Consider the following 12,817-nt stretch of genomic DNA (forward strand, 5'->3'; position numbering starts at 1 on the left):
AGAGAGAGAGAGAGGGAGGGAGGGAGATGAAACCCCTACAAGTCAAGAACGTAGCAAGGCCAGCGATTGGACCGGCAAAGCGTCAAAGAGAAAGCAGAGACCGTCCCTTGTTTCCCACACATTCCCCCTTCTATCTGACGACGATGTCGCCCGACGGGTTGGGGGTTGGTGGTGGTGGGGGATTCTAGTGTATACAGCAGGCAGGACATGGGAGCTTGTTTGTCCCCGTGGGAGGGAGAAAGTGTTTGTGGGAGCGATGAGTTATACAACCTGTAAACTAGCACTAGTTAATTGGGCCCCCGGCCAGTCTCAGGGGGTCAGATAAGGACACACAACACAACTTAATTCCACCCCAAGAATCAAAAACGAATTCTTCTTGGGGCTCTTGAGAAGTCGTCACTATGCTCCTGACGGACCGTTAATGGATGTGTTCCTTTATTGTTTGTGGTGTTGTTGTACAGAAGGCCAGCTGCTTTTTGTGTGGTTGTTCTAACACCGGCGCTGTTATGTAACCCTGTGATACGTGCGCATGCTCCTGTCTGCACGTTCACCTGCTTCCCGTCCACCAACACCGGCCCAAGGACCCTCACAACGCCGTCTGACAGGAAGGGGCTGTTGAGTTATGGTCCGGTTGTAATGCTTTGTCGTTAGAATTGCTCCTCACACTGCAGATTACCAAGGCAATGCTCCTTCAGCCCCTCGGAGGCACATGTTCTACCTTTCTCTCTGCTCTGTTTACCTCATGGGCAGATTTGGCCTTTTCATACAAAGCAGCTGTTTGTTTGGTATACATAACTTAATCTGATGCGGCCCAACGTCCCTGCAGTGAACTCAATACTTCAGCGCGGTGGGGTTGTTTACTTCCTGTTTTAATGGCATGAATCAAAAAGGATTAGTCCAAGAGTAGTAATATCATTACCATAACCCTATCGAAGACTTATTCCAATCTTCACTAAAAATACTGCCACATTCCTGAGTTATGATTGACAGGTGGCTCTGTGTATGGAAGCTCCAGGGTGTGAATGAAGTGTTAAAGTGCTTTGAGTGAAAGGCGCTATAAAAGTACAGACCATTTACTGCATTAGTCTTCTTATGCTAGAACGATCAAGTCAACCTTTTTTTACTTGAATTAACATTAACAAGCTACACGCAAGAAAAGTGTAATGAAAAAAGGGCCCATTCTACCAACATCATAGTTATTGTTATTTTGCAATCCTTAGAATCTTAGAATCTCCCCCATAACTGCTTGGGTGCCATCCAATCCTGACTGGGGTTAAATATTATACAGTTAAAACTATAATGTAACATTTAAAGCAGGCCGCCTTCTTCTTTACTGAAAACAGCTGGCTGCTGCCTGTGGAGACTTACAAGTATACCAAAACATTTAGGGCTGCAGGCAATAAAACCTTTTGTGTATTTGTAATCAAGTATTTTTTACAAACTGGTTTTTCATTAAAACTGTTGGTTGCTAGTCTTTAAATGACCCAGAGTTAGAAAAGCATTAAAATGATCTGAATACCTCAGTACACGAAGGCAAATGAAAACTATGGACTGACTCTTTACCCCTGATGCGAGGCTTTATTTGTAGGTACCAATATACAGTATGTCCACTAGAGGACACCACTAGACAAACAGTGGCGGCAGAAGAAGACATCTCCTTGGATGCAACCTGTTTGAAAATGAAACCAAATTGATGTGCTTTTCAGTATAAAAATTGAAACGAAGCCAAGCCTTAATCTTGCTGAAACGGTCCAGGCTGTATTTCACTGTGGTGAAACGTTTGTTATCAACCCTAAGCATGCTCAGTAATAACCAACAACATTTCTGAGCTATAAAACACCATCCGCATATAGTCCTGCACTATTCTGGAAGTTCAACAATGAGGATACAATGTGTGTAGTTGCTACAACTTTCCCTCAAAGTGCAACACTTTTCACTGGATAGTTGAGGCCATAGTTGGTACTTGAAGCTCTTTGCCTCCTTGCGCTTCGCCTTGGATTTAATGGTGAACACAGATGCGCCACTGAGTCGCGTCTGTCAACATTATTACGGCATCTATCCACATCCTGCGAGTCTGGTGCAGGGTTTCAGTTCTCACTCACGGAAAAGCCTCCGAAGCGGAGAAACACAAACACAATCGTTGGGTCCCACCGGGTTTGTGCAATTTTTGTGTTGGAAGCTGCTTCCTCGCTGACATGAAGCGACGTTGCTTTTGTCCAACAAGACAGCAGCTGCCAGTGAAACACACACACACACAGTAGGGCACGCGTCCCTGATACATTTATGGAAATCAGACGAGGGCTGTGACGGTGCAAATAACCCCTCATCTTCCCTCGGCCTCCACACACACTTTGTCCTTCATCCCCTGGAGGGCTTCACCCCACTTTGACCCCTATTGCCCGGCTCCTGTCCCATTAGAATTGGAGATGTTCCTCCATCTCTCCTGAGGAACCGCTTGCCATCCGTCATCTCCCCTTTGTTCGCGGCTCGCCCTTTGTCCCCCTTTTTTAACAATAAAGCATCAGTAATGAGTATTGAAGGGGGGGGAATCGGCCCTGCGAGTGTCCGCTTTGAGTCAATCTGGCACTTTTACCAAACCACAGCGATACGCCTCCTTGGTGAAAGAGGCCTAACGACAGACCTGTCACGGCCGACTCCCAACATGTTTCCCATCTGACATCCTGACAAAAGTGGGATTGCCTCTCAGTAATGACTGAGGAGAAGAGCGCTTCGTCATCCTCGCCACCTCCAACGCCCCCCTCGCATTGTTCTGATTACCACTCGGTTTACCCTGCAGGAAAGAGATTTTTTGCTTCCGTTGGAATCAACTGTGCAAGTTAGTTCTGTTTTTATCTCTGAAGTTTCTCTTTGATCTCTTCATATGCGGCACACATAACGGTTGCTACAGCTCACCCCTCTGAGGGGTGACGAGAGAAACGCGTGTGCAGCAAGCCCCCAATCCCTCTGACATGGTGAATGTAGGTCATGGGAAGCCAAAAGAAAAAACAGACTGAGGGTGTGTGGCCTCAGATCTGTTCTGCCACTGCTCAACTTCACGCTCCGTGCGTGCGAAAAACCTCTGATTCTTGCCCGTTGCGGCCTAATCTGAGCCTGTCTTCTGCCTCTCCTGTAGAACCCGAGTGGACCTCAGTGTGGACCTCCGTGTGTCCGTACGTGAGTTGTGCTGCCCCTCCCTCGAGGCATTGTGCGGAACTGGGTCATGCTTCCACGCTCCTACCCTACTCTTCCTCATCATTCTCCGTCTCGGACGCCACTGTTCACATGATTGGGTTTGGTGTTGCAGTGGCTGAGCAGCCCGTACACTTCCTTCTCCCTACCGGCATCCTCCAGCCCTTCCTTGGGGGACCTGTAGGTGGTCCTGGGCCCGGCCGGACAAGTAATCCCGGCGGGATGTATAATCTCACCTGCAAGGCATTCTTACTAGATGTCATGGCCACCTCAATCGACCCCTTACAAACCAGGTTCTAGAAGTCCAGGAGCTGTGAACCCCTCAGTCCTCAGATTTGGGAGGTGCTGACCCTTGTTTAAGCCGGGTAGGCATCAATTATTCAAACAATAGGTATAAACTTTACGTTAAATGAAAGAAACAGTCGCAAACATAAGGAACAAATCAAGCTCCGTTCCACGGTGTGAAACCAGGCTGCCATGTATTATCGGTTCTGGAGCTTTAAGTCGGCAGCATACGTGATCAAAGGCTCCAAAACAGCTACTAGATGAACCAGGAATGGGAGTGTGTGGGAGGCTGTCTGTATAACTCTACTGCAAGGATAGACAACTTTTATTATATATCATTTGGTATTTTGATGAAGCTGATGGAGAGTGTCACATCCGACTCAGAAAGTGTAGCCAATAAACTGGGACTTAAACCAAGAAAAAAGATCAGCAACATCTAGACACTTCCAGAAAATGTGTACGGATTCTCTGTGCTCTGTTAGTATTCCCGTAGGGTAGCTTTTGGCTCAGTTGTGAGAGGTTGGTTACCATGGCAGCGAAGGATCAGGTTTTGTCTTCCTCTGCTGGTCAACACGATTGAGTTCTCAGGATGGATCACCCCTGTAAACAATGCTGGGGTCCCGACCCGATAGCGTTTCCCAGCTACGCCCTAATTAACTTAATACCAATTAATCTACAAGGCTGTGCTCGTATTTGTCACTTGTGCTGGTTTTTGGGCCAAAATAGCCCAAATGTGACCACAATGAATCTGCTCCTCCTCCACGTAACTGGTGCTAATGGGTTATTATTCAGACAAGAGACCAACGAGGGGATGTTAGTTCGTCAGTCATTTGCCATTGCAGGCATGTTCGTGACCGAGGTTGACCTGAATGCTCAGAAGCAACTTCCGTTGCCATGGTTATTGATGTTGAAATCAATCAAAAATAAACAAGCTAGTGGTTAGCTTGTGGGCAGCTAGCAGCACAATATCTGTTGGATTAATGTGCTTTATGCTTACTAACCCATTTCACGTAAAAGAAGAGCAACAAAATCTGAATACAGCATTGGTTTACGTATTCTCCTTAAAAAGCGTTATATTTGAACATACAAGACTCCTTATTCTTTCTGGATGTCTCCTCCCAGTCTTCAGAGAGGACACCTACGGTTACGTTTGAGTATTATCAGCAGGAAGCAGACCCTGGTGCGGGGCAGGACCCCGGGCCTATCACCGTGGGTGTTCTGGGTTATCCCACTAAACTGGGTTTGTGTCGACATATTTAAAAGAACTCCATGAATCCAGGACAATTACACAACAACTCAGCGTGCAAAGACTTCACATCTGATGTTGCCTCATTTTCACATCGCTCTGTCGTGTCTTATTTAGACCGAGTTGGGATGAAAAATCCTAATCCACCGTCCTGAACACAGCCGCTGGCACTCGGCATAAAGAATCTACCAGAACTCGCCCTGGAAAGAGAAGCAGGGATGCTGTGAAGGAACGCCTTCTTATCCCGGTTTCCAATCAGATGAGTTCGCTTTAAGGTGGATAAATAGGAAAAACATTAACAGAAGCTTTATTTACAACATTTCACCCATGGCCAAAATATCAACTGTTGCTGCTTTGTTAATGTTTTGGAAGTTCCTGATATGCCTTAAAATAAACACTACTGTATCCAGGTTCCTAACTTCATTCACTGAATCAATCGCTACACTGTAAGCGCCAAAAAAGATGGATGAATAAAAATATTAAACTTGAACCAACTTTGCAATTGTGAAAATGAGTGATAAAATAATTACTATTATAAATATTATGGAGTTGCTAATATATTTCAAACCACTATTTTCACTAATTTAGTGTTGTAAGTAACCTGTTGTGACCACTGTTAACCTGGGGACTTAATATTCCTCTTTGTCTCTTAGTCATTCCCTTTTCTTTCACCGTTGCCCATTTAGTCCACCCTTTTTGTGTGTCACTTTCTTCTGCCTCCTGTTTAATTGTATCTGACTGCAGGCCCAAGGTTCCTTACGATGGCTTGTTTGCCATTTTCCAATGTAATCATTCAGTTTTTAAATGGATATAGAGGAATGAAGAGATGCGTTTGATGTGACAGTGATCGCACAATCAGCACAACCACATCTGATTTAAGGTCAGCCCTGGGCTGAGTAGACTGGGTCTCACAGTCAAATGATTGTTGACACCATAGACATGTTGTGTCACATCTCTATCGTTATCGGATTATTCTCTCTTTGCAACTTCCAGCAACGGCTTTGCGCATGATCCTGCTTTCATTATTAATTTTCACATAATCTATAATTCATGTTTTGGTGATGGGCCTCTATGTGCGTACAGTTCATTGTGAGGGGGTGGGGCATGGTGCTGCAAAGGGGCTTGTGCCACACATCATCATCTGTCCCAGATTATGAAGGGGTGAGGAGCAACACGAGCGATGAGTGCTGGTTTAGTGTGTGTGTGTGTGTGTGGGGGGGGGGGGGGGGTATTGCACAGCTGGGCGATGCATAAAGAGGAGGCTATAGTGGAAAGGGGAGAACTAGATTAAAGGAAAAGTTCCAGTCCTCTACACGTTCCTTTCCTCTTACAAGAACCAAAGTGCAAAAAGAGACTCCATCAAGGGATTTGATTCATGTTCATCACACAACCCACACCACTATGCACACAACCATTTGTCTGTTATTGGATCCATTTGGTTCAATAATATTGGAAAGCCATTTCCGAAAAACTAAAACTCTGACTATTAGCTGTAGACATGAGCGTAAACAACAGGTAAATATACTAATTTCAGTAAATCTTGACACCAACAGTCCTTTTTCCTCCTGCCACTGTGCCCTTGAGCACGACGTTAAAGGTTTTAGTACTGTACGTTCTCTTTACTGCACTTTCATGAAATCCCATCACACTTTACACAGTGCTATCACTGCCATGGAGAAGCAAAGGGGAAGTTATGTGACCTGCTTTTCTTCTTAATTGCATAAAATGTGTTTGAACCAGCAATATTTCTTTAAAAAAAGCACACACACAAAGGGTGGAGGAAAAGAGATAACATCACAGGTGGAGGCTGGTTGGAGAAAGAGAAGATGACAGAATGGAGTGATTATGGCTTATCTCCTCCCATGGGCCTCCCCTCTGACCCCGACTCCCAAACCCCATATCATACGCTTGTGGTTAAACCCCATAATGAGTGTGTAGGTGGGGGTCTGTTGGGCTGGGACCCCCAAAGGCAGCAGAGGACTGTGTGTGCTTGTGTGTGCAGTGGTGACGGAGGGGGCTTCAACACAAAAGAAGACCCGCGTCTAGTCGCACCCATCCGCTACCTCCCTCCGTCCTGCCCGCCTCTCTTTCCTCCCCCTCTTGTCTCCCTCCGTCCCCTCTTTTCCTCTCTGGGGATCATCCCTCGCTCAGACGGAGAGGTGTGGGGAGCAGCTGGTCGTCTGCAAAGAAGGGAAGTGGAGGTGGGTGAAGGGGAAAGACATGGAAGCGATCTTATTCATGAGTTTTCTGTAACCTTTGGCACAGATTTGCACTGTTGCTGTGTGTCTTTGACATCAGTCTTTTTCCCTAGTTAGTTAGATGTATGACTCTGCAGTGTTTTAATATTGGAGAAAAAAATACTATTATTTTACATAAAGGATTAATTCCGTTTGGGAAAAAGGGTTTATTTCAGTGAGAAGAGATTGGGTCAAAGCCTGCCGCCAATGCTGTCAACTCAAATGCATTATTTACCAGAGAGAGAGAAAGGATACAACCTTCCTCCTGCGTTTGTTTGCCATCCATTATATAAGAATCGCTCGTCCCCTTCTTCCCTTCTTCCCCTCTTGTCGTCATGTCCATTGACTTGCATCTGGGACCCCAGTGAGGTCTGCAATGGTGGTAAATCACCATCTGTCCCAACTCTGTGATCACCTGACCTGAAGTTGTTGACCTTGACCATTACTCCTCCACCCCCACACATGCTTGCTGACCCGTTACCCTGCACAAAAACACACACACACAAACCGTATATACCTTATATATATGTTTATATGACTTATATATACAGTATATACGTGTGTGTGTATAATTGTTTGAAAAGTTTAAGACTTGTCTGAAACAAACAGGACTTTCTTTGTTTCTACTAATGTATCCAGTTTTAAGCCCAGCCTTCATTTCCTTCCTCGTGCTGACTAAGTGGCTTCGATGGAAAGACCCAATGTTGAATATCTTGCAAAGTGATGACACATCATTTTTCAAATTGCACAGCTCCCTAATGTTAAAAAGTTGTTTTCATGTAGTTCTTTAATACCTCTTGCACTTTAGCATATACTCTTGTTTAGATTCCTAAAGGAGACTTCATAATGTTGTATATTTCCATCTTCACTACAAAAAACTTTCATGTAGTTCTTTAATACCTCTTGCACTTTAGCATATACTCTTGTTTAGATTCCTAAAGGAGACTTCATAATGTTGTATATTTCCATCTTCACTACAAAAAACTCTGCCTCTTCTCTACTAGATGTTAGATTAATGTGTCATTCTCGTTTTTCTTTAGATAATATCAGCTGTAAATATAAACATTATTTTTTAAACCCAGGAAGCGTGATCAAGAAGATGCTTCTTCTGAGTAGCGCCTGCAGGTGCTTCTCTCATGTCGTCCAGCAAAAGCTCCCAGCTCTGTGGGGTACCTCCACCCCTCCCATCACTCCAGCGAGGTGAAGGAGGCAGAGGAAATGCGCATTTGATCCCAGCGGTTGGGGTCTTATCCTTTTGATGCTGTTGCCACACGGGCAGAGTTCGGCGTGCTGAACTTCTACCGCTCAATATCGACGTCCTAAATACCAGAAGAGCGCGGCCTGTAAGGAACATTTCCACCAATTATTGAATTACTTACATGGAGCCAAACTCGGCAACAACAACAACTCTTTGGTTGTTTTAAGCTTGCACAGAAAATCCTTTGCTGGGGTGGAAACGGATCCCTCAGTAGTACGTTAAACCATGGACCAACAGACAGGACCCAACCAAATGACACGGAGCAGACGGGGATCTGTTTCGTGGACTAAGGGTTGGCATTTAGCATGTTGAGTTGTGAATGAAAACACAAACCCGCGTGAGCATGTCCCCGTCCGAGTGGTTTTAGGACACGTGTGAGTGATTTGTTGACTCTATTATGAGCTCACGGAGGAGCTGAGTGTAGCTGCCTGTGTCCGTTTTTCCGTTTTTTTTCTCACATTCCAGTGAGTGGAGGTAACGCCGCTGTACACTACCATTAAAAAACCCAGAGGAACGCTGCGGTCGGCTCTACTGCAAGTCGAGTGTGCATCAACTGCTCCTTTCACCCCCGTCATGTCATTTCTTTGGGGCCATTTTCTTCCTGTTCTGATTTTATCCTTAAACACGTTGCTTGAAATTGAAAAAGCCAATCGAGATACGGTTGTAAATCGCCCATTGTTTGATTTATGATGTGAGAAATAAACAACAATAGAACAGTATCCAGGAAAATGGTATCCAGGAGCCGGAATAACATGATTATGTGACTTCCAATAACGGCGCCTTTCTTTTTAAAACTACAACTTCTTCAGAAGTCAGTGAATTGTTGCCAACCGGTGTGTTGATGAGGAAGGAGCAATAAGCGCAACACTTAAGAGAGTGGAGCTGCCTGGAAATGATGGACTACCTGGATCCAGGCCTTTCTCCGACAGCAGCCTCCTGAATAGCAGGAAACCAACCCCACAAATAGCTCTGGTGTTATTCCTGATGGAGAGGGCCGATAAAAGAACACCACAAATCAACATGAATGGTTCAAGGCAAGAAGTACGAGGAAAAGCTCTCTGGACACGCCACACAATGCTTATTTTAATTTACTTTTCCATTCGCAGTTCCTGCAGATTGTCTGAGTATCACTTTGGGGTTTTATAAAGTTCTATCGCTTTAAGGGTATGGGCTTCTTTATTTTCAAGCAACATCCAGTCCTATTTGAAATAATCGGAGTAGACTCATACTCAGATAAGTAAATATTGTTTTTCTGATGCGATTGAAATGCGTTGATTGGTTGTGAGCTTTATTATATGTAGTAACTTCGTCCTCCTCTGTCAGAGTCCTGTCCAAAAGAGAAGGACCCTCAAGGGGAAAAGTGTGTTTGCTTTATTGGCTTCCGTTTCTTTGTTCAATCTATATGATTTACTTACTTTTCCCCCAACAGTCAGGAATCCATGTGAGTAAGACCTCCTCATGCTACTTTAGTGTGAGAAAGGTGTTCTCGATGAACTCACAGAGAATTATTGGTCCCTCTTTACCCTTTTTTGTGGGTAAAAGTAAATATTGGAGATACAATTCTCCCATGGACTGAAACCCCCTTCACCCCACTTTAAATGACGTCTAATGTTGCCCCACATCTCTTTAGAACTTTAGAAGGTGACACTATATCAGTGTTTGCAGATGGTTTAAACTCCCTCAATCCACAAAAACATCATTACAGAGGAACCTCTTATAAAAGGAAATGCTAGAGGCCACTTGTAAAGTATAATTTCCACCTCATGTGCATTAATGAGACCTTAAAAACCGTAAGAGCCTTTACATTCAGCCCCTGCTTTACCGCATGCTACAGTCCGGGCAAACCAAAAACAACCACAGCCATGACGTCGTGTCTTACACGGGGCCCCTAAATAATTTCCTCCCCTCTGAAGTCGGGCGGTTCGAGCGAGGGTCAAAGTCTGAGCCTTCGTGACTTCCTCCTCCTTAACTGGGAAAGACAACCGGCCGGCCCAGCTGGGGCCTGCTGTTTGACTGTGTTCTTATCTAACGTGAGGCCATGGCAGGGGGAATGTTTGCTCCTTTATTTAAGAAGGGAAGCAGCGGTCGTTGATTGACATAGTTCCCAGATTTCTGTCAAAACCCCAGGAAGCTGAAGAGGATGTTTTTTCAGGTGAGATATTCTTGTGTTTTGAAGTTATGGGGGTTGATTGACAAACTCAAGCACTGCATAAAGGAGATCATACGTGCTATGTAACTAGAGAAATTAAGACCTGCCAGGCTTCACGGTACTCAAGTGAGAAGTAAGTGCATACTAAATAAAGCCCGTCTGACACGAAGCTCCTCTCTTTGCAGCGTGTTGTCTGATTTCCAGCTCTTTTTCAGTGCTGCTTTAGAAACATGAGGACTTCATCAATTCACTTTTAGCACCACAGATGATGTTCAAACCTTTTTTTGGTGACAAATATTTGGTTTAAAGTAGGGCTGTCAAATGATTAAAAATTTTAATCAAATTAATCAGAATTTTCAGTGGATTAATCATGATTAATCACCTGAATCCTAACATTTTTTTCTTTCTGAAATGCATAATAAAGATAAATAACAGGACACAGATACATAATTATCATTATTATTATCATAATTATTATTTTTTACATAAATACATGTTATTGATATTTGATTTTTTAATTCATTCCAGAAATCAAATTAATCAAATCAATGTTATTTGATAAGTTAGACTGATTTCCCTGCATGGCTCTAGAAGGGTCTCGAGCCTCTGCAGTTTATCCCACTCTGCTGTGAGTTTGTGCTCCTGAGGGCTGCGATGACCAGACATGACCAGACATGTCAACCCTCCCGATGTTTCAAAGCCCCTCCCGAAAATCTCCCGGACCGACCTTTCTCCCGATTTCCACCCGAACAACAATATTGCTGCACCACCCGTCACTGGGCGCGCCGTTTCAGACCGAACAATAATAAAGGTTACACCTTAAAGTCAAGCGCGGCGATTAGAAGAAATCCGCTACCACCCCCATTTCAGTTTGAAATATCCCCATACCTGGGAGGAATTACATCGCATTGGCTTCTCTTCCTCCGCATGTTTCAGAACAGTATTACGGGTCTCTCCGATGGTCTTTCCTCTATCTCAGCGCTGCTCTTTATTTATTTTTCTTAGCAAAGCTCTGCTGGGCGGAGCTTTTCTTCTTCTCTGTTCCGCTGCGCGAGAACCGGGGGGAGGGGGAGGGGGAGGGGGGGGAGGGGGGGGGTGCGGGTCTCTGGCGCAAACGACTTGCTGAACCTGACGGCCTGACGTATGCCTGCAGGTGGCAGTAATGTGTTGTATAGGATGAAGTGCATTCCCTAGAAGAAGAGGTTCTTTCCGGACCTGAATAATTTGTCACACTGCGCATGCGTGAAATGCAGTCTGCAAAAAATTGACGTAATTAACAACAAACAGCTAATTAACGCCGTTAACGCGCTATTTTTGACAGCCCTAGTTTAAAGATGTGTTTTCGAGATTGTTTTAGAGATTCTCTAACTAAAAGCCTTTTGGTTTCCCATTGGTATAAGTTACACAGGGTGCATGGGACCTTTTATTTACGGATAACAGCGAATGACCCCAGACTTCTAGGGAACCCGTGCGTTGTGCGTTGTGGGCCATCACACGTTCCTGGTAGAACATTTCATGCTTCTTCAATGCACCGATTGGTCCAGATAAAGAACAGGATTGCCACCTCGATTACTTTCCGGAGAAGCATCCATCCTCATAAGCACTGTCCTGGTGCTTGTTATCAAAACCATGGATCTTGTAAGCAGGCCTCCTTGGGTTGTTTTGTCCTCGTTTTGAGTTACTGTCGGTGTTGTAGAGCTATGGGCTATAGACCGTTAAAAGGCTGTTCTAGACACCAAAACACTGCAAGGCCCTCTTTTAACGGATGGCGCCTCAATGCATTGAGAAAGGTCCGGGTCGAGTCCTACAAAGATGTGTTGTTTCCAGGTCCTGTTGCGTCAGAAGCCCCGCCGTGCCAACACACAGGCACCGTTGAATCAAAATAAGGGGGCTGATTTGAAAAAGCTTTACCAAACGCTTCATGGCAGGCAGCAGCGAGCGGCGTAAACCAACCATGAAGCACGCTGTCTGGCGGAAACAAGTGGTGTCTCAAGGAAGGATGTGTGCGAAACTCCGAACAAGTTCCTACCACAACATTTGGTTTGCCAGGTATTCTTTATCCACACACACACCCAGACTTTTAGCCTCTCCTCTTAATTCAGAGGGGGGCTTTGCAGGAGGGGGGGGGGGGGGTGTAACACTTGAGTCTTTCGTGCAGAAGAAAACTAAGATGATTCTCATGGAAACATTGCGGTGAGTGTTGGGTCCTTTTGCACGCACGCGAAGACAAAACGCTCCTTGGAGCTGAGGTCATCCTGAATTAGTTAATTAAAACAAGTTGTTGCCAAAACATTAGATCACCTCACAGCTTGTTTTGTCATTAGCTGAACCCACAGCCCCTCCGCTGGCCCCCTCACTTTGAGATGGAGAACATGAAGGTCTGCAGATCCCGCCTGCACTTTGGAGTAGCTCAGGCTGAGCTGCTTGTTAACTTTCATGCTGATCATTCAGCT

Source organism: Pungitius pungitius, chromosome 1, assembly GCF_949316345.1.
Source record: "Pungitius pungitius chromosome 1, fPunPun2.1, whole genome shotgun sequence".
Classification (NCBI taxonomy): Eukaryota; Metazoa; Chordata; class Actinopteri; order Perciformes; family Gasterosteidae; genus Pungitius; species Pungitius pungitius.